Source organism: Rutidosis leptorrhynchoides, chromosome 1, assembly GCF_046630445.1.
Source record: "Rutidosis leptorrhynchoides isolate AG116_Rl617_1_P2 chromosome 1, CSIRO_AGI_Rlap_v1, whole genome shotgun sequence".
Taxonomy (NCBI): Eukaryota; Viridiplantae; Streptophyta; class Magnoliopsida; order Asterales; family Asteraceae; genus Rutidosis; species Rutidosis leptorrhynchoides.
This window is the reverse complement of record NC_092333.1, coordinates 712,986,423-713,009,016: the sequence shown is the minus strand read 5'-3', so window position 1 is coordinate 713,009,016 and position 22,594 is coordinate 712,986,423. Positions and strand designations below refer to the sequence as shown.

Below are 22,594 nucleotides of genomic sequence, written 5' to 3'. Positions count from 1 at the left end.
TCGAATTAGTCAAAAAGCCACAAACACTATAAAATCATAGCCAGTTATAATTGAAATTCTAATTTAAACCAATAATGTCTTAGCAAAAATGAGTTACGTTGTCACCTAATGTTACTATGTCTAAACAAGATAAAGTAGGATTAAATTCGACATTAATAACCAAAAATTAAGGGTAGGAATAGAAAGTTGATTTTTCTTTGGTTTTTATTCTAAAGGTTCAGACTGCTAATGGTAACTACTTGATTCTAGTACACAATCGTGTACTAACGACCTGGGTGAACTGGCTTAAAAATGGTGTAAAATAAAAAATAAAAAAAATGGTTTAAAAAGAAAATCCTAAAGTGTTTCTTTATCATTCATGTTACCTAGAATACAACAATGGGATCTCATTTTCATCCTTTCTCTTCTCCATGAGAATACAATCTCTTAAAGTTAACAAGGCGAGGTCAACAAGGTCAAATGCATTCAATAGATTGCCTAACACTATCATTCCTCACCGGCCAAGTTTGAAAACTTCCAAGATAATTCTTAACCACTATGGGTACTCTCATGGGTCAACATCTTAATTATAGCCTTAAAATTAAAAATTTGACCACCTAGGCAATTAAAATCATTTATTTCATAAAACCTTTGAACAACAAACATTTTAAAGCTAAGCCAAATGTGCAAATTTCTTTCTCCCCCCACACTTAAACCATGTTACGTAATCGTATGCATGTTAAAATAATTTTTAAGTAAAAGTGAGGAATTTGAACAAAGAGAAGAAGAAAAAGAACAATATTACCTGGGGATAAAATCAACTTCCATAACAACCGTAACAAGCACACTGACTCCCCATTTCATCACATAACATGTTTCCTTCCATCCAACTTTATTCTTACAAAACAAAAGAAAACATAAAATCTAACTAGCCCACTTTCGTAGGGATCCCGCTTACACTTAGCATGTGCAAGAAGCCTTTGAATCACCCGATTCCCTCGGGTGGACGAGTTTTGTCTCGTGAGGGCTTGCAGTGAACATACCCACAAAGTTCATATAACTAAATAAATAAAATAGAAATAAAGTAAAAATAAAATAAAGGAGACTTACAAATTCTACACATAGTTCGTGCAGTTTTTATTTCCGAGCCGTGCACGCGACTCTTTCTCCACTTCAGCCAATTCCGGGACTGTAGAAGATTCCTCCTTCTCTCGCTTTGTGAGAATCTTCATTAACTCTAACTTTTCTCAACTTAGACTCCAACCACGCATCATATTCCTTGGCGACTTGCATTAACTCAAATACTTTATCTTTTTTTTAGGTGACAAGTTATGTACAAGACGGTTACTCAAACTGTCGTCTCTTCTACTCCTAGCATCATGGACCCTTATATGTAATTTCCTCATAGAACAACCAATCACCGGGTCATCCCCATTTTCCTTACACTCACTATCATGCCTCACAGAACTATGTGGCGGGTTTACATTGTCTCCCCCACACTTAGGCCCTTCAAGATCCTCTAAATTGGAAGACACTTCATAATCAACTTGAGAATTAACCTTCACATTCTTATTCATTTTTATCTTGTGACCTCCAAACCTTTCTACAAGTTTTTCTACAGTTCCCTCTATTACTTTGACTACTTTTCCACTGGATTCTTCAGATTTTTCAAGTGTATCATCAGACACATTCCAAACACACATATTCTCCATTTTGTTATCACTAGATATATGTTCATTTGATATTTTCATTGGTGGTGGTCGGTAAGGCTCAATCATCTTCGGAGTTACCAAATGTTTCATCTTATCATCTTTCTCAATAAATGTGGACACTTGTTTGATCGGTAACAAACAAGTGGTGCTAATAGACGAACTCAACTTAGTTTCATGAAGTTGACTCAGATTTTTCAACTCGCGCTCAAAATTTTCAATCGACTCTTGTTGACTCATCAAAATTTCTGCATTAGTTCTTAATTGAGATTCCATAAATTCATTCGTCATACCCTCTTCACTAAATTTCCTTACCTCCTCTTTCTCTTTCACATCCGGTGCATACTTTTGAACCTGTTTATGTTTAGTATCCAACAAAAAATAATCATGGACATCCGGGATATGTAATGAATTAAAGATATTAATTCATGATCTCTTATTACCAAAAGAAATGTCCATAACTCCGGTTCTACAATTGATGAGAGCATCAATTGTGGCCAAAAATGGACGACCAAGAATGATCGTTGGTTGGATCTCCCTAAAGTTGGTCTCAATGTTCATAACAATAAAATCTACCGGGTAATAAAAGTCTTCCACTTTCACAATCACATTTTCCAACATACCCCTTGGAGTTCTCATTGACCGATCTGCAAGTTGAATGAGAATATCAGTTTGTTTTAAAGTTCCCAACTTGTACCGATCAACAAAACTTGATGGAAGTATGTTAATACTAGCCCCCAAGTCCAATAAAGCCTTTTTGACATTAACATTACCCACCGTAACCGAAACTAATGGTGTCCCCGGGTCCTTAAACTTCGGTGAAAGTGAACCATAAATGACCGCACTCACTTTTTCAGTCAATTTTACCTTTTTGGGCAATGATGCATTTAGTTTCCGTTTTTGAACACACAAATCCTTTAAAAATTTAGCATATGCTGGAATTTGTTTGATTGCATCAGTAAGTGGAATATTGATTTTTACTTGTTTAAATGTTTCTCACATATCATCTGTTTTTGGTCCCTTTTTGCCATAAGGAAATTGGTTCGGGGACTCCAAAGCCTTGGGGAATGGAACGATATTAGTCTCCACATCTGTTTCCCCAATTTTGAAAATTTTCGATTTTTCAACATTTAACCCAACCCCAAAATCCACCACAACTTCATTAACATTATTACTCAAATCATGTAAAATAGGAGACTTGCCTGGACCATACTCGATTTCTGATTTCCTAGGCATTTTTACCTTGTTATCATATGTCTTTCCACTCCTTAAAGTGCCCACCATGTTCACTTTATGTTCTCTTCCTTGTGATTCATGATTCGGGTCAAGCAATGTATAACTCGGAATTGTATCCGATTCTCGTGTTGCCTTTTTCTCCGCCACTTGACCAATTTGCTTACCCAATGCCGCAATTGACTTATTTTAAATTTCCAAAGTCTTATTCATCTCTTCCATAAATGACTCCAACCTAGCATCCGTGCTTTAGGATTGACTTTGTTGATTATTTTGAGACAAGTTTTAGTTTTGGTTTTGGTTTTGGTTTTGCATTTGATATTGGTTGTTGTTTTGAAATTTGTTCGGGTATTGGGTTTGGTGTTGCTTTGGTGCATTCAATGTGTTGTTGTTGTTCTAGCTGAAGTTCGGATGATTCCTTCACCCTGGGTTGTAGGTATTGGAATATGGATCATACTTCCGCCCTTGAACCTCGTTCACTTGCTCTTCTATCCCTAATGGCAACCATTTGCATAATGAGAAGCATCACCACATATCGAGCACACATCCTGAACCTGCACAAAATTAACACTACCACCCTGGTTCGGGTTGTTAAACATTGGAAGCAACATCTTTATCTCATCTAATTCCTTTTCTAAATTCCTAGTCAAACCTCCCGAGTTAGACACGTGGTTAACATAGGAAGGATTGTAAGTTTGCCGTGCAATCGAAGCTTGGGTTTTTGAACCCTTGCTCAATTGCTCGAAAAATGTCCATTCATCCTCACTACTTCGAGTCATAAACACACCACCACTAGCCGCTAATAGGAATCGTCTATTTTGTGAGTCAAAACCATCATAAAAAACTTTTACAAGTTCCCATTTTGGTATTTCGTGGTGAGGACAAGATCTAAGTAATTCCTTCAGACGTTCGTATACTTCATGAAAAATTTCACCTGGCAATTGCCTAAAAGATTTAATTTGTATACGCATATCTGAAGTTTTACTTATCGGGTAGAATTCCTCAAGGAATTTCTTTTTCATCACCGCCCAAGTAGTGATACTCCGGACGGGTAAGGACAAAAACCTACGCTTTGCTTTATCTTTTAAAGAATAAGGAAATAGGCGAAGGCGTACCTCTTCATTCGTGAACCCGTTTACCTTATTTGTGAAATGCCCCGTTCATATCGATTATAAACGTTTCATATTAATTGGTTTTATTGCGAGGTTTTGACCTCTATATGAGACGTTTTTCAAAGACTCCATTCGTTTTTAAAACACACCATAACCTTTATTTTATCGACAAAGGTTTTGAAGACATAACATAGATTATCAAGTAATGATAATCTAAAATATAACGTTTACACACGACCATTACATAATGGCTTATAATAATAATATGTTACAACAACATAAGTTCTCGAATGCAGTTTTTAAACAATATTAAACAAGCATGAAGACTCCGATTCTTGTCTTTATTTAGCATGCGACAGCGGAAGCTCTTAAAAATCACCTGAGAATAAACATGCTTTAAACGTCAACAAAAATGTTGGTGAGTTATAGGTTTAACCTATATATATCAAATTGTAATAATAGACCACGAGATTTCATTTATAAATTCGCACACAGATATAAGGCAATCTATATAAAAATCATTCATATGATGAGCACCTGGTAACCGACATTAACAAAAATGCATCTAGCATATCCCCATACAGGCACCTCGTCTGTATATAATATAAACCTCGAAGTACTAAAGCAGTTTAAATTCTCTGACTGGGGCTTGTCAAGGCCCATAGATCTATCTTTAAGATTCGCGTCAATTAGTGGCGTTCACTAATTCTTAGGTTACCAGACTAAACAAAAAGGGATACGCGGTATAATAATTCAATCATAGAATGTAGTTCAAGTACGTGTGTCTATTTTGTAAAATACTTTCAAAACTGCATGTATTCTCATCCCAAAATATTAGACAGTAAAAATGGGACTATAACTCACTTTCACAGATTTTCAATTCATCGAGAATTAGACTTGGCCACGGGTCAATTCACGAACCTATAACAAATATATACTATATATCAAAGTATGATAGAAATATATTTACATCAATATTTTTATTACGTGTTGATGATTTACATTATCAAGTTAGCAGTCCAACGTTAGTAGTCCACAATTAATAGTTCACAGTTAATAGTACATAATTAAATTGATATATCATCCTAAAATAATCAAGACATATTACACTTTCTTAATATAATCAAGACCCATAGTATGCATTTTATCTCGAATCACTCCACGACCCATTGTATACATGTCTCAGGCTCGATCACAACCCATGGTATATTATTTTAGAATCAACCTCGACCCATTATATGCTAACTCGAGATTACCGCATATAGTATCTTATGGTTGTTCCAAAAATAATATATACATGATGTCAATATGATATGTCAAAACATTGTATACGTGTCTATGGTTTATCGATGCATATTATGATGTCGTATTGTGTAACTTGTTGAAAGGACCCGTTCATATACATTATAAACGATTCACAATAGTTGATTACATCGCGAGGTATTTGACCTCTATATGATACATTTTACAAACATTGCATTCGTTTTTAAAAGACAAACTTTCTTTACAACGAAAATTGACGGTATGCACACCATTTCACAATACATCCAACTATAATTGACTTAATAATAATCTTGATGAACTCAATGACTTGAATGCAACGTCTTTCAAAATATGCCATGAATGACTCCAAGTAATATCCTTAAAATGAGCTAATGCACAGCGGAAGATTTCTTTAATACCTGAGAATAAACATGCTTTAAAGTGTCAACCAAAAGGTTGGTGAGTTCATAGGTTTATCATAACAATCATTTCAATATATTAATAGACCACAAGATTTCCGTTTATAAATATATGTACACTCGTAAGTGTATAAAAGTATTCTATAAGTTGTAGGCACCCGGTAACAAGCCTTAACGTTCATGTTTTACCCTCTGAAGTACACCAAATCAGGTGTGTTTAAAATAACCTCGAAGTACTAAAGCATCCCATAGTCAGGATGAGGTTTGTCAGGCCCAATAGATCTATCTTTAGGATTCGCGCCTACCGTACATAGACAAGTAGTTTAATGTTACCAAGCTAAGGGTATATTTCTGGTTTAAACCCACATAGAATTAGTTTTAGTACTTGTGCCTATTTCGTAAAATATTTATAAAACAGCGCATGTATTCTCAGCCCAAAAATATATATTGCAAAAGCAATTAAAAAGGGAGCAAATGAAACTCACAATACTGTATTTTGTAGTAAAAATACATATGATGTCATTGAACAAGTGCAATGTTGGCCTTGGATTCACGAACGTATCAATGTTGAGACTCAATATTGCAGAAAAGGTATGTAGACGCAACAGAGATGATAAACACTAGTTTAACTAACGAGTAATACTCCCAAACCATACCCATAACCTCCATAGCTTTAACCCATAATTTTCTTAGCTCTATCCCGCTCGAAAAACAATTTCGAAATCACTCGGACAGCACTCCGTGGTAATATTTTATGTATACTGATAATATCTTGAAATAATACGGAGTAAATATATATATGTAAATTGATTGAGGGAGTTTAGAGAAAATATTTTCAAGTTTCTATCAAATAATGAAACATATTGAATTCTATTTATAACAGATTTTTGAATTATTAAAGTGAATTATTAAAGTATGAATTATTAAAGTGAATTATTAAAGTATGAATTATTAAAGTGAATTATTAAAGTATGAATTATTAAAGTGAATTATTAAAGTATGAATTATTAAAGTGAATTATTAAAGTATGAATTATTAAAATGAATTATTAAAGTATGAATTATTAAAGTGAATTATTAAAGTATGAATTATTAAAGTGAATTATTAAATTATGAATTATTAAAGTGAATTATTAAAGTATGAATTATTAAAGTGAATTATTAAAGTATGAATTATTAAAGTTAAAGTAAAGTAAAAATAAAGTAAAGGTAAAGTTTAAGTATAGTAAAAGTATAAAACTATGTACGTATAATACGCATATAAATATATATAATATTAATTTAAATTGTTATATATATTTAATAAAATAAAATATAAATATCGTTATCTTTATCATACTGGTTAAGTAATGAGTTGTTAAAAGTGGTTCTAGATATTTATAAAAGTTATATACGTTTTAATAATAAAGTTCTTTTTAAACTGAAAACGTTTTTGTACGTTTGAAACTAAATCAAATAAATATGATAATTTTGTTTTCCAAAACTAAATATATTTAAGAAGCATTTTGTTTAAAGGTTAAAATAATGGAAATCGTTATATCATAAAACGTTTTAGAAAAGTAAAATCATATATTTTCATAATAGGTTTCAAGTTTTTAAATTACAGTCTGTTGGTGAAGCATGCGATAAAGTTCAAAGGTTAAATAAACGTATGAAATAATCTTAATGAAAAATGTCGAGTTACTTAACTTGTCGATATCCAACATCTAAGTTATTTACACTCCACGTTCTTACTTATAAATCACTTTACCATTTTCCGAATGTCGTCAAAAAGAATAGATTTCTTAAATCACAGTGGACCTTATAACATAGACCCGTAATCATATCACAATGTATCTGATAAATCAATCATTTGATATTATCTTCTAATTCCATCGATAAACATATTGAAACAAATACGTTCATGTAAAGTATTATACATTTAATACTTTATTAATATTTTTAAGTTATAATATATATATATATATACATATATATACATATATATACATATTTATTTATATATAACGGTTCGTGAATCGTCGGAATTTGGTCGAGGTTATAATGAATGTATGAACACAATTTAAAATTCTTGAGATTTAACTTAACAAACTTTGCTTATCGTGTCGGAATAATATAAAGATAAAGTTTAAATTTGATCGGAAATTTCCGGATCGTCACAGTACCGACCCGTTAAAGAAACTTCGTCCCGAAATTTGAGTAAGGTCGTCATGGTTAACCATAAAACTATTTTCATGACGAATATGAGTTGATAAATAGAGTTTCATCATTACTGAGTAATGTAGATAAAACGATTCGATTATGTGAAGCGTACGAGGGTAGCTGTCACAACAGTTTGAGATAGAAATTTAACTTTTGACGTAGTCACGGTGGATTTCTGGAATTCAACGGATTTAAAGAAATCTTTAAAATCTGAATAAAATTTGATTCTTCGGAGATTAAGGAATAGGATCGTCTTTGGTTAAATGCGATAATCTGTTTTGATTGCTCTGTCGGATATTTCATTATAAATCCACCCTCTTTATTTCCTTTATATTTTGGAGTTCCATCCTTTTGTTTTCTCTTCTCGACTTTAAGTCAGCGAATAATGGTTCAAAATTCGTAAGTATGGAGTTTCGAACGAACATGACTAATGTGCTAAGGAAGAAATTGTAATAGCACGATCTTGATTGGTTAAATTACCAGAATTCAAGAGAAAAGACAGAATTATCAAGAAATTATGTTCTTGATATGTTTAGAGATTAGATAGAATGTAAGAGTCGCGTAACATGGCACATGATGACGTTATGGTCTGTGAATCATCATGTTTCATTAGAAACTCAGCATGACTTACTATAATATAATCACGTTGATCAAGTGTCATTATATTATACTAACTCATGCTTCAGTTCCCAACACTACTTCGAAAACATTCATACTTCAAACTTGAAGATTTCAGATTTTAGAAACTAAAAAATTTCCTTTATGATATAACACTGATATCGCGAAGAGATAAATGATTTCGGACAAGAATACTTATGAAAATATCCTCAAAAATATCGAAGATATTTATGATGATATTTTTGGAATTTCTAAGATCGAAGGTTGATGAAGAAAGATTTTTCGCAAGATTTTAACATGACTTCGAAGCAGGATATTCTCTAAAGATTTCATCGGATCCAGAATTACCTGGATTCTTTGAATATAGGGTTTGGTCCTTGTATTTGTCCTTGGTCTCCTTCATGGTTAGCTCAATCTGTTTTTCAGTACCAAATTTTCTATCGAGCGTTCCCAACATTCCATTCTTTATTATCAAACTTTTGGCCGTTTAGACCATCTACGATTTTGCTGTTTTCTCTGCATTTAATGCTACCATATCTGGGTCATCGGTTATCAATCTGAGGTGGTTTCAAGAGAATTGTGTTTTTAGATGATTAAACGTTGATGGTAATATGTTGGAATATAAAAGGTTCCCCGGTAACAATAAAGAGCACGCATATATATCAAAATTATGATATGGTTGTTTCGAACGAAAAGTCGAAGTTGATTTGCTGGAGCTGTGACAAAATTTGCTACTTTGAAAAGGAATTGCAAAGTGATTTTCGGTAATAACAACGCCTAGGGAGCTAGCACAGATACGTGTTAAATGTTTACTCAGGTTCTGAGTGTTTTCAGGTGCATAACTATATGCATCGATCTTTTCTTCCGTAGATGAAGTGCGGTTGGTTTATCCTCTCGATTGAGGTGTTTTCAAGAATCGTGAAAGATTTGAATGCAGATTGTAATCGTCAAGATACAAATGAAGTTTAGGATGAAATCAAGTGGCAAACTTGAAGAATTATTTAGTTTCATATGTTATAATCAATATTTTAATTCATTATAATTGTCCAATGTTATTAGTCCACAGTCGATAGTCCACAATTAACAGTCCAATAATTTATATATAGTTTAATATATAATATTCGAATTAATTAATACTTATCGTGACCCGTATACATGTCTCAGACTCGATCACAACTCAAAGTATATATATTATTGTAGAATCAACCTCAACCCTGTATAGCTAACTCCAGCATTACTGCATATAGAGTGTCTTTGGTTATTCCAAATAATATATATATATATATATATATATATATATATATATATATATATATATATATATATATATATATATATATATATGCGTCGATATGATATGTCAAAACCTTGTATACATGTCTCGATATTTAAAATGCGTAAAAATAAATAACAGAAATTAAATGACGACAAATAAAATTGCAAGAATATAAATTGCGATAAATAAATTGTGATAAATAAAATGTAATCAGTTAGCTAGGAACAGTTAGCTAGGAACAGTTAGCGTGAATTCTTAACAAAATTTCTCATAGTTAATTTGTTTGTTTCTAACAAATTTTATTTTGTCCAATGTTTTCTTCATTATGCCACTTGTTGGATTCTGATAGGTCAAAATCCAAATATAAAATTGGATGAAAATGATTATTCTGCGGTGAACGGATACGTATATCGGTGGTTGTAAGTAGGATAGTAAATGACTATTGAATCAGATTCGAAAAATGTACAATGTAACTTATTAATGTGAAATCTAAATATTCCTCAGGTATTACCTACCCGTTAAAATATTTTCACCATTAACAGTTTGTACGAAAGAATTTTTAATTACAATCTTTATGAAAAAAATATATATATACCTATATATTTTCTTCGGATGTAATCATGGATTTAATGAGTCAATATGATATTAAACTCATTTGATTTACCGTTAGAACAAGAATATATAATCTCTAAAACATTAGAGATTACATAATCGCTATGTCGAATGAAAATAAATGATGTAGAACGTCATGTAGAACAATGATTATACTCGAGGTACAGAATGAGATGTCGAAGCTGGTGACGCGGATGTTGTTGTTGGTGGTACTAGTGTTGTTGGTGCTGAGGCTGGTGATGTTACTGGTGTTGGTGATACTGCAGGTGCTTGCAAATTGTGTACCATGCTCTCTAAAGTTAACACTCGAGCTCCGAGTTCTTTAACTTCTTCTACTAACCCTGGTTGGTTATCGGTGTGAGGTAAAGGTCGGATATCTTCTCTAGTTCCGTTAATGGTAGTCTCAAGACGAAAAATTCTTGCAAAAAGGGTATAAACGGTGTTGCGAACGGGTTCGCCGGTTAGCGGGTCAAGTACTCCAAGGTTAGGTGGTAGATTTGGTTCATGATATGGAGTACCTTCTTCCCTTCTCCATAGGGTGAGTATGTCGTGAACCCACCCCCATTTTCTCCAGTAATCACGGTAGTTGATTGATTGGTGTGCTCATGTCACGCTGTCTTCAGAGTCAGAGGAACTTGGTCGATTCGTAGAGGCCATCTTAAGCGATCACAGAAAAGATTTTTGGTATGAAGAGTTTAGTGACAGAAATTGATAGTTGGATGGTATTCTCAATGCATAATGTGCATAGATATATATAGTACCAGTATCCCTTAAATTACGGAGAAATTTACGAGAGATATCAGGCAAGGTCTACAGTAACAGATACGCTAAGATATGAATTTTGTCTATACACTTATTCATGCAATCAAAGCAGTAAAAGGTGTCTAGACTAAGAATAATGAGCAGGTAATTTCCTAAAGATGATAAGAAGATGATTTCCGAAAAAAATGATAAGCGAAACTTTTGACATGCAGACACGGTCGAAGTCCAGACTCACTAATGCATCCTAACGACTATCAGTTAGACACACTAATGCAGACCTGGTTCGCTAAGACCACCGCTCTGATACCAACTGAAAGGACCCGTTCATATACATTATAAACTATTCACAATAGTTGATTACATCGCGAGGTATTTGACCTCTATATGATACATTTTACAAACATTGCATTCGTTTTTAAAATACAAACTTTCTCAATGTTCATAACAATAAAATCTACCGGGTAATAAAAGTCTTCCACTTTCACAATCACATTTTCCAACATACCCCTTGGAGTTCTCATTGACCGATCTGCAAGTTGAATGAGAATATCAGTTTGTTTTAAAGTTCCCAACTTGTACCGATCAACAAAACTTGATGGAAGTATGTTAATACTAGCCCCCAAGTCCAATAAAGCCTTTTTGACATTAACATTACCCACCGTAACCGAAACTAATGGTGTCCCCGGGTCCTTAAACTTCGGTGAAAGTGAACCATAAATGACCGCACTCACTTTTTCAGTCAATTTTACCTTTTTGGGCAATGATGCATTTAGTTTCCGTTTTTGAACACACAAATCCTTTAAAAATTTAGCATATGCTGGAATTTGTTTGATTGCATCAGTAAGTGGAATATTGATTTTTACTTGTTTAAATGTTTCTCACATATCATCTGTTTTTGGTCCCTTTTTGCCATAAGGAAATTGGTTCGGGGACTCCAAAGCCTTGGGGAATGGAATGATATTAGTCTCCACATCTGTTTCCCCAATTTTGAAAATTTTCGATTTTTCAACATTTAACCCAACCCCAAAATCCACCACAACTTCATTAACATTATTACTCAAATCATGTAAAATAGGAGACTTGCCTGGACCATACTCGATTTCTGATTTCCTAGGCATTTTTACCTTGTTATCATATGTCTTTCCACTCCTTAAAGTGCCCACCATGTTCACTTTATGTTCTCTTCCTTGTGATTCATGATTCGGGTCAAGCAATGTATAACTCGGAATTGTATCCGATTCTCGTGTTGCCTTTTTCTCCGCCACTTGACCAATTTGCTTACCCAATGCCGCAATTGACTTATTTTAAATTTCCAAAGTCTTCTTCATCTCTTCCATAAATGACTCCAACCTAGCATCCGTGCTTTAGGATTGACTTTGTTGATTATTTTGAGACAAGTTTTAGTTTTGATTTTGGTTTTGGTTTTGCATTTGATATTGGTTGTTGTTTTGAAATTTGTTCGGGTATTGGGTTTGGTGTTGCTTTGGTGCATTCAATGTGTTGTTGTTGTTCTAGCTGAAGTTCGGATGATTCCTTCACCCTGGGTTGTAGGTATTGGAATATGGATCATACTTCCGCCCTTGAACCTCGTTCACTTGCTCTTCTATCCCTAATGGCAACCATTTGCATAATGAGAAGCATCACCACATATCGAGCACACATCCTGAACCTGCACAAAATTAACACTACCACCCTGGTTCGGGTTGTTAAACATTGGAAGCAACATCTTTATCTCATCTAATTCCTTTTCTAAATTCCTAGTCAAACCTCCCGAGTTAGACACGTGGTTAACATAGGAAGGATTGTAAGTTTGCCTTGCAATCGAAGCTTGGGTTTTTGAACCCTTGCTCAATTGCTCGAAAAATGTCCATTCATCCTCACTACTTCGAGTCATAAACACACCACCACTAGCCGCTAATAGGAATCGTCTATTTTGTGAGTCAAAACCATCATAAAAAACTTTTACAAGTTCCCATTTCGGTATTTCGTGGTGAGGACAAGATCTAAGTAATTCCTTCAGACGTTCGTATGCTTCATGAAAAATTTCACCTGGCAATTGCCTAAAAGATTTAATTTGTATACGCATATCTGAAGTTTTACTTATCGGGTAGAATTCCTCAAGGAATTTCTTTTTCATCACCGCCCAAGTAGTGATACTCCGGACGGGTAAGGACAAAAACCTACGCTTTGCTTTATCTTTTAAAGAATAAGGAAATAGGCGAAGGCGTACCTCTTCATTCGTGAACCCGTTTACCTTATTTGTGAAATGCCCTGTTCATATCGATTATAAACGTTTCATATTAATTGGTTTTATTGCGAGGTTTTGACCTCTATATGAGACGTTTTTCAAAGACTCCATTCGTTTTTAAAACACACCATAACCTTTATTTTATCGACAAAGGTTTTGAAGACATAACATAGATTATCAAGTAATGATAATCTAAAATATAACGTTTACACACGACCATTACATAATGGCTTATAATAATAATATGTTACAACAACATAAGTTCTCGAATGCAGTTTTTAAACAATATTAAACAAGCATGAAGACTCCGATTCTTGTCTTTATTTAGCATGCGACAGCGGAAGCTCTTAAAAATCACCTGAGAATAAACATGCTTTAAACGTCAACAAAAATGTTGGTGAGTTATAGGTTTAACCTATATATATCAAATTGTAATAATAGACCACGAGATTTCATTTATAAATTCGCACACAGATATAAGGCAATCTATATAAAAATCATTCATATGATGAGCACCTGGTAACCGACATTAACAAAAATGCATCTAGCATATCCCCATACAGGCACCTCGTCTGTATATAATATAAACCTCGAAGTACTAAAGCAGTTTAAATTCTCTGACTGGGGCTTGTCAAGGCCCATAGATCTATCTTTAGGATTCGCGTCAATTAGTGGCGTTCACTAATTCTTAGGTTACCAGACTAAACAAAAAGGGATACGCGGTATAATAATTCAATCATAGAATGTAGTTCAAGTACGTGTGTCTATTTTGTAAAATACTTTCAAAACTGCATGTATTCTCATCCCAAAATATTAGACAGTAAAAATGGGACTATAACTCACTTTCACAGATTTTCAATTCATCGAGAATTAGACTTGGCCACGGGTCGATTCACGAACCTATAAAAAATATATACTATATATCAAAGTATGATAGAAATATATTTACATCAATATTTTTATTACGTGTTGATGATTTACATTATCAAGTTAGCAGTCCAACGTTAGTAGTCCACAATTAATAGTTCACAGTTAATAGTACATAATTAAATTGATATATCATCCTAAAATAATCAAGACATATTACACTTTCTTAATATAATCAAGACCCATAGTATGCATTTTATCTCGAATCACTCCACGACCCATTGTATACATGTCTCAGGCTCGATCACAACCCATGGTATATTATTTTAGAATCAACCTCGACCCATTATATGCTAACTCGAGATTACCGCATATAGTATCTTATGGTTGTTCCAAAAATAATATATACATGATGTCAATATGATATGTCAAAACATTGTATACGTGTCTATGGTTTATCGATGCATATTATGATGTCGTATTGTGTAACTTGTTGAAAGGACCCGTTCATATACATTATAAACGATTCACAATAGTTGATTACATCGCGAGGTATTTGACCTCTATATGATACATTTTACAAATATTGCATTCGTTTTTAAAAGACAAACTTTCTTTACAATGAAAATTGACGGTATGCACACCATTTCACAATACATCCAACTATAATTGACTTAATAATAATCTTGATGAACTCAATGACTTGAATGCAACGTCATTCAAAATATGCCATGAATGACTCCAAGTAATATCCTTAAAATGAGCTAATGCACAGCGGAAGATTTCTTTAATACCTGAGAATAAACATGCTTTAAAGTGTCAACCAAAAGGTTGGTGAGTTCATAGGTTTATCATAACAATCATTTCAATATATTAATAGACCACAAGATTTCCGTTTATAAATATATGTACACTCGTAAGTGTATAAAAGTATTCTATAAGTTGTAGGCACCCGGTAACAAGCCTTAACGTTCATGTTTTACCCTCTGAAGTACACCAAATCAGGTGTGTTTAAAATAACCTCGAAGTACTAAAGCATCCCATAGTCAGGATGGGGTTTGTCACGCCCAATAGATCTATCTTTAGGATTCGCGCCTACCGTACATAGACAAGTAGTTTAATGTTACCAAGCTAAGGGTATATTTCTGGTTTAAACCCACATAGAATTAGTTTTAGTACTTGTGCCTATTTCGTAAAATATTTATAAAACAGCGCATGTATTCTCAGCCCAAAAATATATATTGCAAAAGCAATTAAAAAGGGAGCAAATGAAACTCACAATACTGTATTTTGTAGTAAAAATACATATGATGTCATTGAACAAGTGCAATGTTGGCCTTGGATTCACGAACGTATCAATGTTGAGACTCAATATTGCAGAAAAGTTATGTAGACGCAACCGAGATGATAAACATTAGTTTGACTCACGAGTAATACTCCCAAACCATACCCATAACCTCCATAGCTTTAACCCATAATTTTCTTAGCTCTATCCCGCTCGAAAAACAATTTTGAAATCACTCGGACAGCACTCCGTGGTAATATTTTATGTATACTGATAATATCTTGAAATAATACGGAGTAAATATATATATGTAAATTGATTGAGGGAGTTTAGAGAAAATATTTTCAAGTTTCTATCAAATAATGAAACCTATTGAATTCTATTTATAACAGATTTTTGAATTATTAAAGTGAATTATTAAAGTATGAATTATTAAAGTGAATTATTAAAGTATGAATTATTAAAGTGAATTATTAAAGTATGAATTATTAAAGTGAATTATTAAAGTATGAATTATTAAAGTGAATTATTAAAGTATGAATTATTAAAATGAATTATTAAAGTATGAATTATTAAAGTGAATTATTAAAGTATGAATTATTAAAGTGAATTATTAAAGTATGAATTATTAAAGTGAATTATTAAAGTATGAATTATTAAAGTGAATTATTAAAGTATGAATTATTAAAGTTAAAGTAAAGTAAAAATAAAGTAAAGGTAAAGTTTAAGTATAGTAAAAGTATAAAACTATGTACGTATAATACGCATATAAATATATATAATATTAATTTAAATTGTTATATATATTTAATAAAATAAAATATAAATATCGTTATCTTTATCATACTGGTTAAGTAATGAGTTGTTAAAAGTGGTTCTAGATATTTATAAAAGTTATATACGTTTTAATAATAAAGTTCTTTTTAAACTGAAAACGTTTTTGTACGTTTGAAACTAAATCAAATAAATATGATAATTTTGTTTTCCAAAACTAAATATATTTAAGAAGCATTTTGTTTAAAGGTTAAAATAATGGAAATCGTTATATCATAAAACGTTTTAGAAAAGTAAAATCATATATTTTCATAATAGGTTTCAAGTTTTTAAATTACAGTCTGTTGGTGAAGCATGCGATAAAGTTCAAAGGTTAAATAAACGTATGAAATAATCTTAATGAAAAATGTCGAGTTACTTAACTTGTCGATATCCAACATCTAAGTTATTTACACTCCACGTTCTTACTTATAAATCACTTTACCATTTTCCGAATGTCGTCAAAAAGAATAGATTTCTTAAATCACAGTGGACCTTATAACATAGACCCGTAATCATATCATAATGTATCTGATAAATCAATCATTTGATATTATCTTCTAATTCCATCGATAAACATATTGAAACAAATACGTTCATGTAAAGTATTATACGTTTAATACTTTATTAATATTTTTAAGTTATAATATATATATATATATATATATATATATATATATATATATATATACATATATATATACATATTTATTTATATATAACGGTTCGTGAATCGTCGGAATTTGGTCGAGGTTATAATGAATGTATGAACACAATTTAAAATTCTTGAGATTTAACTTAACAAACTTTGCTTATCGTGTCGGAATAATATAAAGATAAAGTTTAAATTTGATCGGAAATTTCCGGATCGTCACAGTACCGACCCGTTAAAGAAACTTCGTCCCGAAATTTGAGTAAGGTCTTCATGGTTAACCATAAAACTGTTTTCATGACGAATATGAGTTGATAAATAGAGTTTCATCATTACTGAGTAATGTAGATAAAACGATTCGATTATGTGAAGCGTACGAGGGTAGCTGTCACAACAGTTTGAGATAGAAATTTAAATTTTGACGTAGTCACGGTGGATTTCTGGAATTCAAGGGATTTAAAGAAATCTTTAAAATCTGAATAAAATTTGATTCTTCGGAGATTAAGGAATAGGATCGTCTTTGGTTAAATGCGATAATCTGTTTTGATTGCTCTGTCGGATATTTCATTATAAATCCACCCTCTTTATTTCCTTTATATTTTGGAGTTCCATCCTTTTGTTTTCTCTTCTTGACTTTAAGTCAGCGAATAATGGTTCAGAATTCGTAAGTATGGAGTTTCGAACGAACATGACTAATGTTCTAAGGAAGAAATTGTAATAGCACGATCTTGATTGGTTAAATTACCAAAATTCAAGAGAAAAGACAGAATTATCAAGAAATTATGTTCTTGATATGTTTAGAGATTAGATAGAATGTAAGAGTCGCGTAACATGGCACATGATGACGTTATGGTCTGTGAATCATCATGTTTCATTAGAAACTCAGCATGACTTACTGTAATATAATCACGTTGATCAAGTGTCATTATATTATACTAACTCATGCTTCAGTTCCCAACACTACTTCGAAAACATTCATACTTCAAACTTGAAGATTTCAGATTTTAGAAACTAAAAAATTTCCTTTATGATATAACACTGATATCGCCAAGAGATAAATGATTTCGGACAAGAATACTTATGAAAATATCCTCAAAAATATCGAAGATATTTATGATGATATTTTTGGAATTTCTAAGATCGAAGGTTGATAAAGAAAGATTTTCCGCAAGATTTTAACATGACTTCGAAGCAGGATATTCTCTAAAGATTTCATCGGATCCAGAATTACCTGGATTCTTTGAATATAGGGTTTGGTCCTTGTATTTGTCCTTGGTCTCCTTCATGGTTAGCTCAATCTGTTTTTCAGTACCAAATTTTCTATCGAGCGTTCCCAACATTCCATTCTTTATTATCAAACTTTTGGCCGTTTAGACCATCTACGATTTTGCTATTTTCTCTGCATTTAATGCTACCATATCTGGGTCATCGGTTATCAATCCGAGGTGGTTTCAAGAGAATTGTGTTTTTAGATGATTAAACATTGATGGTAATATGTTGGAATATAAAAGGTTCCCCGGTAACAATAAAGAGCACGCATATATATCAAAATTATGATATGGTTGTTTCGAACGAAAAGTCGAAGTTGATTTGCTGGAGCTGTGACAAAATTTGCTACTTTGAAAAGGAATTGCAAAGTGATTTTCGGTAATAACAACGCCTAGGGAGCTAGCACAGATACGTGTTAAATGTTTACTCAGGTTCTGAGTGTTTTCAGGTGCATAACTATATGCATCGATCTTTTCTTCCGTAGATGAAGTGCGGTTGGTTTATCCTCTCGATTGAGGTGTTTTCAAGAATTGTGAAAGATTTGAATGCAGATTGTAATCGTCAAGATACCAATGAAGTTTAGGATGAAATCAAGTGGCAAACTTGAAGAATTGTTTAGTTTCATATGTTATAATCAATATTTTAATTCATTATAATTGTCCAATGTTATTAGTCCACAGTCGATAGTCCACAATTAACAGTCCAATAATTTATATATAGTTTAATATATAATATTCGAATTAATTAATACTTATCGTGACCCGTATACATGTCTCAGACTCGATCACAACTCAAAGTATATATATTATTGTAGAATCAACCTCAACCCTGTATAGCTAACTCCAGCATTACTGCATATAGAGTGTCTATGGTTATTCCAAATAATATATATATATATATATATATATATATATATATATATATATATATATATATATATATATATATATATATATATATATATATATATATATATATATATATATATGCGTCGATATGATATGTCAAAACCTTGTATACGTGTCTCGATATTTAAAATGCGTAAAAATAAATAACAGAAATTAAATGACGACAAATAAAATTGTAAGAATATAAATTGCGATAAATAAATTGTGATAAATAAAATGTAATCAGTTAGCTAGGAACAGTTAGCTAGGAACAGTTAGCGTGAATTCTTAACAAAATTTCTCATAGTTAATTTGTTTGTTTCTAACAAATTTTATTTTGTCCAATGTTTTCTTCATTATGCCACTTGTTGGATTCTGATAGGTCAAAATCCAAATATAAAATTGGATGAAAATGATTATTCTGCGGTGAACGGATACGTATATCGGTGGTTGTAAGTAGGATAGTAAATGACTATTGAATCAGATTCGAAAAATGTACAATGTAACTTATTAATGTGAAATCTAAATATTCCTCAGGTATTACCTACCCGTTAAAATATTTTCACCATTAACAGTTTGTACGAAAGAATTTTTAATTACAATCTTTATGAAAAAAATATATATATACCTATATATTTTCTTCGGATGTAATCATGGATTTAATGAGTCAATATGATATTAAACTCATTTGATTTACCGTTAGAACAAGAATATATAATCTCTAAAACATTAGAGATTACATAATCGCTATGTCGAATGAAAATAAATGATGTAGAACGTCATGTAGAACAATGATTATACTCGAGGTACAGAATGAGATGTCGAAGCTGGTGACGCGGATGTTGTTGTTGGTGGTACTAGTGCTGTTGGTGCTGAGGCTGGTGATGTTACTGGTGTTGGTGATACTGCAGGTGCTTGCAAATTGTGTACCATGCTCTCTAAAGTTAACACTCGAGCTCCGAGTTCTTTAACTTCTTCTACTAACCCTGGTTGGTTATCGGTGTGAGGTAAAGGTCGGATATCTTCTCTAGTTCCGTTAATGGTAGTCTCAAGACGAAAAATTCTTGCAAAAAGGGTATAAACGGTGTTGCGAACGGGTTCGCCGGTTAGCGGGTCAAGTAATCCAAGGTTAGGTGGTAGATTTGGTTCATGATATGGAGTACCTTCTTCCCTTCTCCATAGGGTGAGTATGTCGTGAACCCACCCCCATTTTCTCCAGTAATCACGGTAGTTGATTGATTGGTGTGCTCCTGTCACGCTGTCTTCGGAGTCAGAGGAACTTGGTCGATTCGTAGAGGCCATCTTAAGCGATCACAGAAAAGATTTTTGGTATGAAGAGTTTAGTGACAGAAATTGATAGTTGGATGGTATTCTCAATGCATAATGTACATAGATATATATAGTACCAGGATCCCTTAAATTACGGAGAAATTTACGAGAGATATCAGGCAAGGTCTACAGTAACAGATACGCTAAGATATGAATTTTGTCTATACACTTATTCATGCAATCAATGCAGTAAAAGGTGTCTAGACTAAGAATAATGAGCAGGTAATTTCCTAAAGATGATAAGAAGATGATTTCCGAAAAAAATGATAAGCGAAACTTTTGACATGCAGACACGGTCGAAGTCCAGACTCACTAATGCATCCTAACGACTATCAGTTAGACACACTAATGCAGACCTGGTTCGCTAAGACCACCGCTCTGATACCAACTGAAAGGACCCGTTCATATACATTATAAACTATTCATAATAGTTGATTACATCGCGAGGTATTTGACCTCTATATGATACATTTTACAAACATTGCATTCGTTTTTAAAAGACAAACTTTCTCAATGTTCATAACAATAAAATCTACCGGGTAATAAAAGTCTTCCACTTTCACAATCACATTTTCCAACATACCCCTTGGAGTTCTCATTGACCGATCCGCAAGTTGAATGAGAATATCAGTTTGTTTTAAAGTTCCCAACTTGTACCGATCAACAAAACTTGATGGAAGTATGTTAATACTAGCCCCCAAGTCCAATAAAGCCTTTTTGACATTAACATTACCCACCGTAACCGAAACTAATGGTGTCCCCGGGTCCTTAAACTTCGGTGAAAGTGAACCATAAATGACCGCACTCACTTTTTCAGTCAATTTTACCTTTTTGGGCAATGATGCATTTAGTTTCCGTTTTTGAACACACAAATCCTTTAAAAATTTAGCATATGCTGGAATTTGTTTGATTGCATCAGTAAGTGGAATATTGATTTTTACTTGTTTAAATGTTTCTCACATATCATCTGTTTTTGGTCCCTTTTTGCCATAAGGAAATTGGTTCGGGGACTCCAAAGCCTTGGGGAATGGAATGATATTAGTCTCCACATCTGTTTCCCCAATTTTGAAAATTTTCGATTTTTCAACATTTAACCCAACCCCAAAATCCACCACAACTTCATTAACATTATTACTCAAATCATGTAAAATAGGAGACTTGCCTGGACCATACTCGATTTCTGATTTCCTAGGCATTTTTACCTTGTTATCATATGTCTTTCCACTCCTTAAAGTGCCCACCATGTTCACTTTATGTTCTCTTCCTTGTGATTCATGATTCGGATCAAGCAATGTATAACTCGGAATTGTATCCGATTCTCGTGTTGCCTTTTTCTCCGCCACTTGACCAATTTGCTTACCCAATGCCGCAATTGACTTATTTTAAATTTCCAAAGTCTTCTTCATCTCTTCCATAAATGACTCCAACCTAGCATCCGTGCTTTAGGATTGACTTTGTTGATTATTTTGAGACAAGTTTTAGTTTTGGTTTTGGTTTTGGTTTTGCATTTGATATTGGTTGTTGTTTTGAAATTTGTTCGGGTATTGGGTTTGGTGTTGCTTTGGTGCATTCAATGTGTTGTTGTTGTTCTAGCTGAAGTTCGGATGATTCCTTCACCCTGGGTTGTAGGTATTGGAATATGGATCATACTTCCGCCCTTGAACCTCGTTCACTTGCTCTTCTATCCCTAATGGCAACCATTTGCATAATGAGAAGCATCACCACATATCGAGCACACATCCCGAACCTGCACAAAATTAACACTACCACCCTGGTTCGGGTTGTTAAACATTGGAAGCAACATCTTTATCTCATCTAATTCCTTTTCTAAATTCCTAGTCAAACCTCCCGAGTTAGACACGTGGTTAACATAGGAAGGATTGTAAGTTTGCCGTGCAATCGAAGCTTGGGTTTTTGAACCCTTGCTCAATTGCTCGAAAAATGTCCATTCATCCTCACTACTTCGAGTCATAAACACACCACCACTAGCCGCTAATAGGAATCGTCTATTTTGTGAGTCAAAACCATCATAAAAAACTTTTACAAGTTCCCATTTCGGT

At 33.0% G+C, this 22,594-nt stretch overlaps 1 non-coding gene across 1 annotated transcript; it reads left to right on the top strand.

Moving 5' to 3' along the window:
* Positions 1 to 13,166: 13,166 nt before the first annotated feature.
* LOC139887087 (small nucleolar RNA R71) lies at positions 13,167 to 13,272 on the top strand. The gene has a single exon (XR_011772933.1). It is a non-coding gene; the product is annotated as a small nucleolar RNA R71 (small nucleolar RNA).
* The last annotated feature ends 9,322 nt before the right edge of the window (positions 13,273 to 22,594 follow it).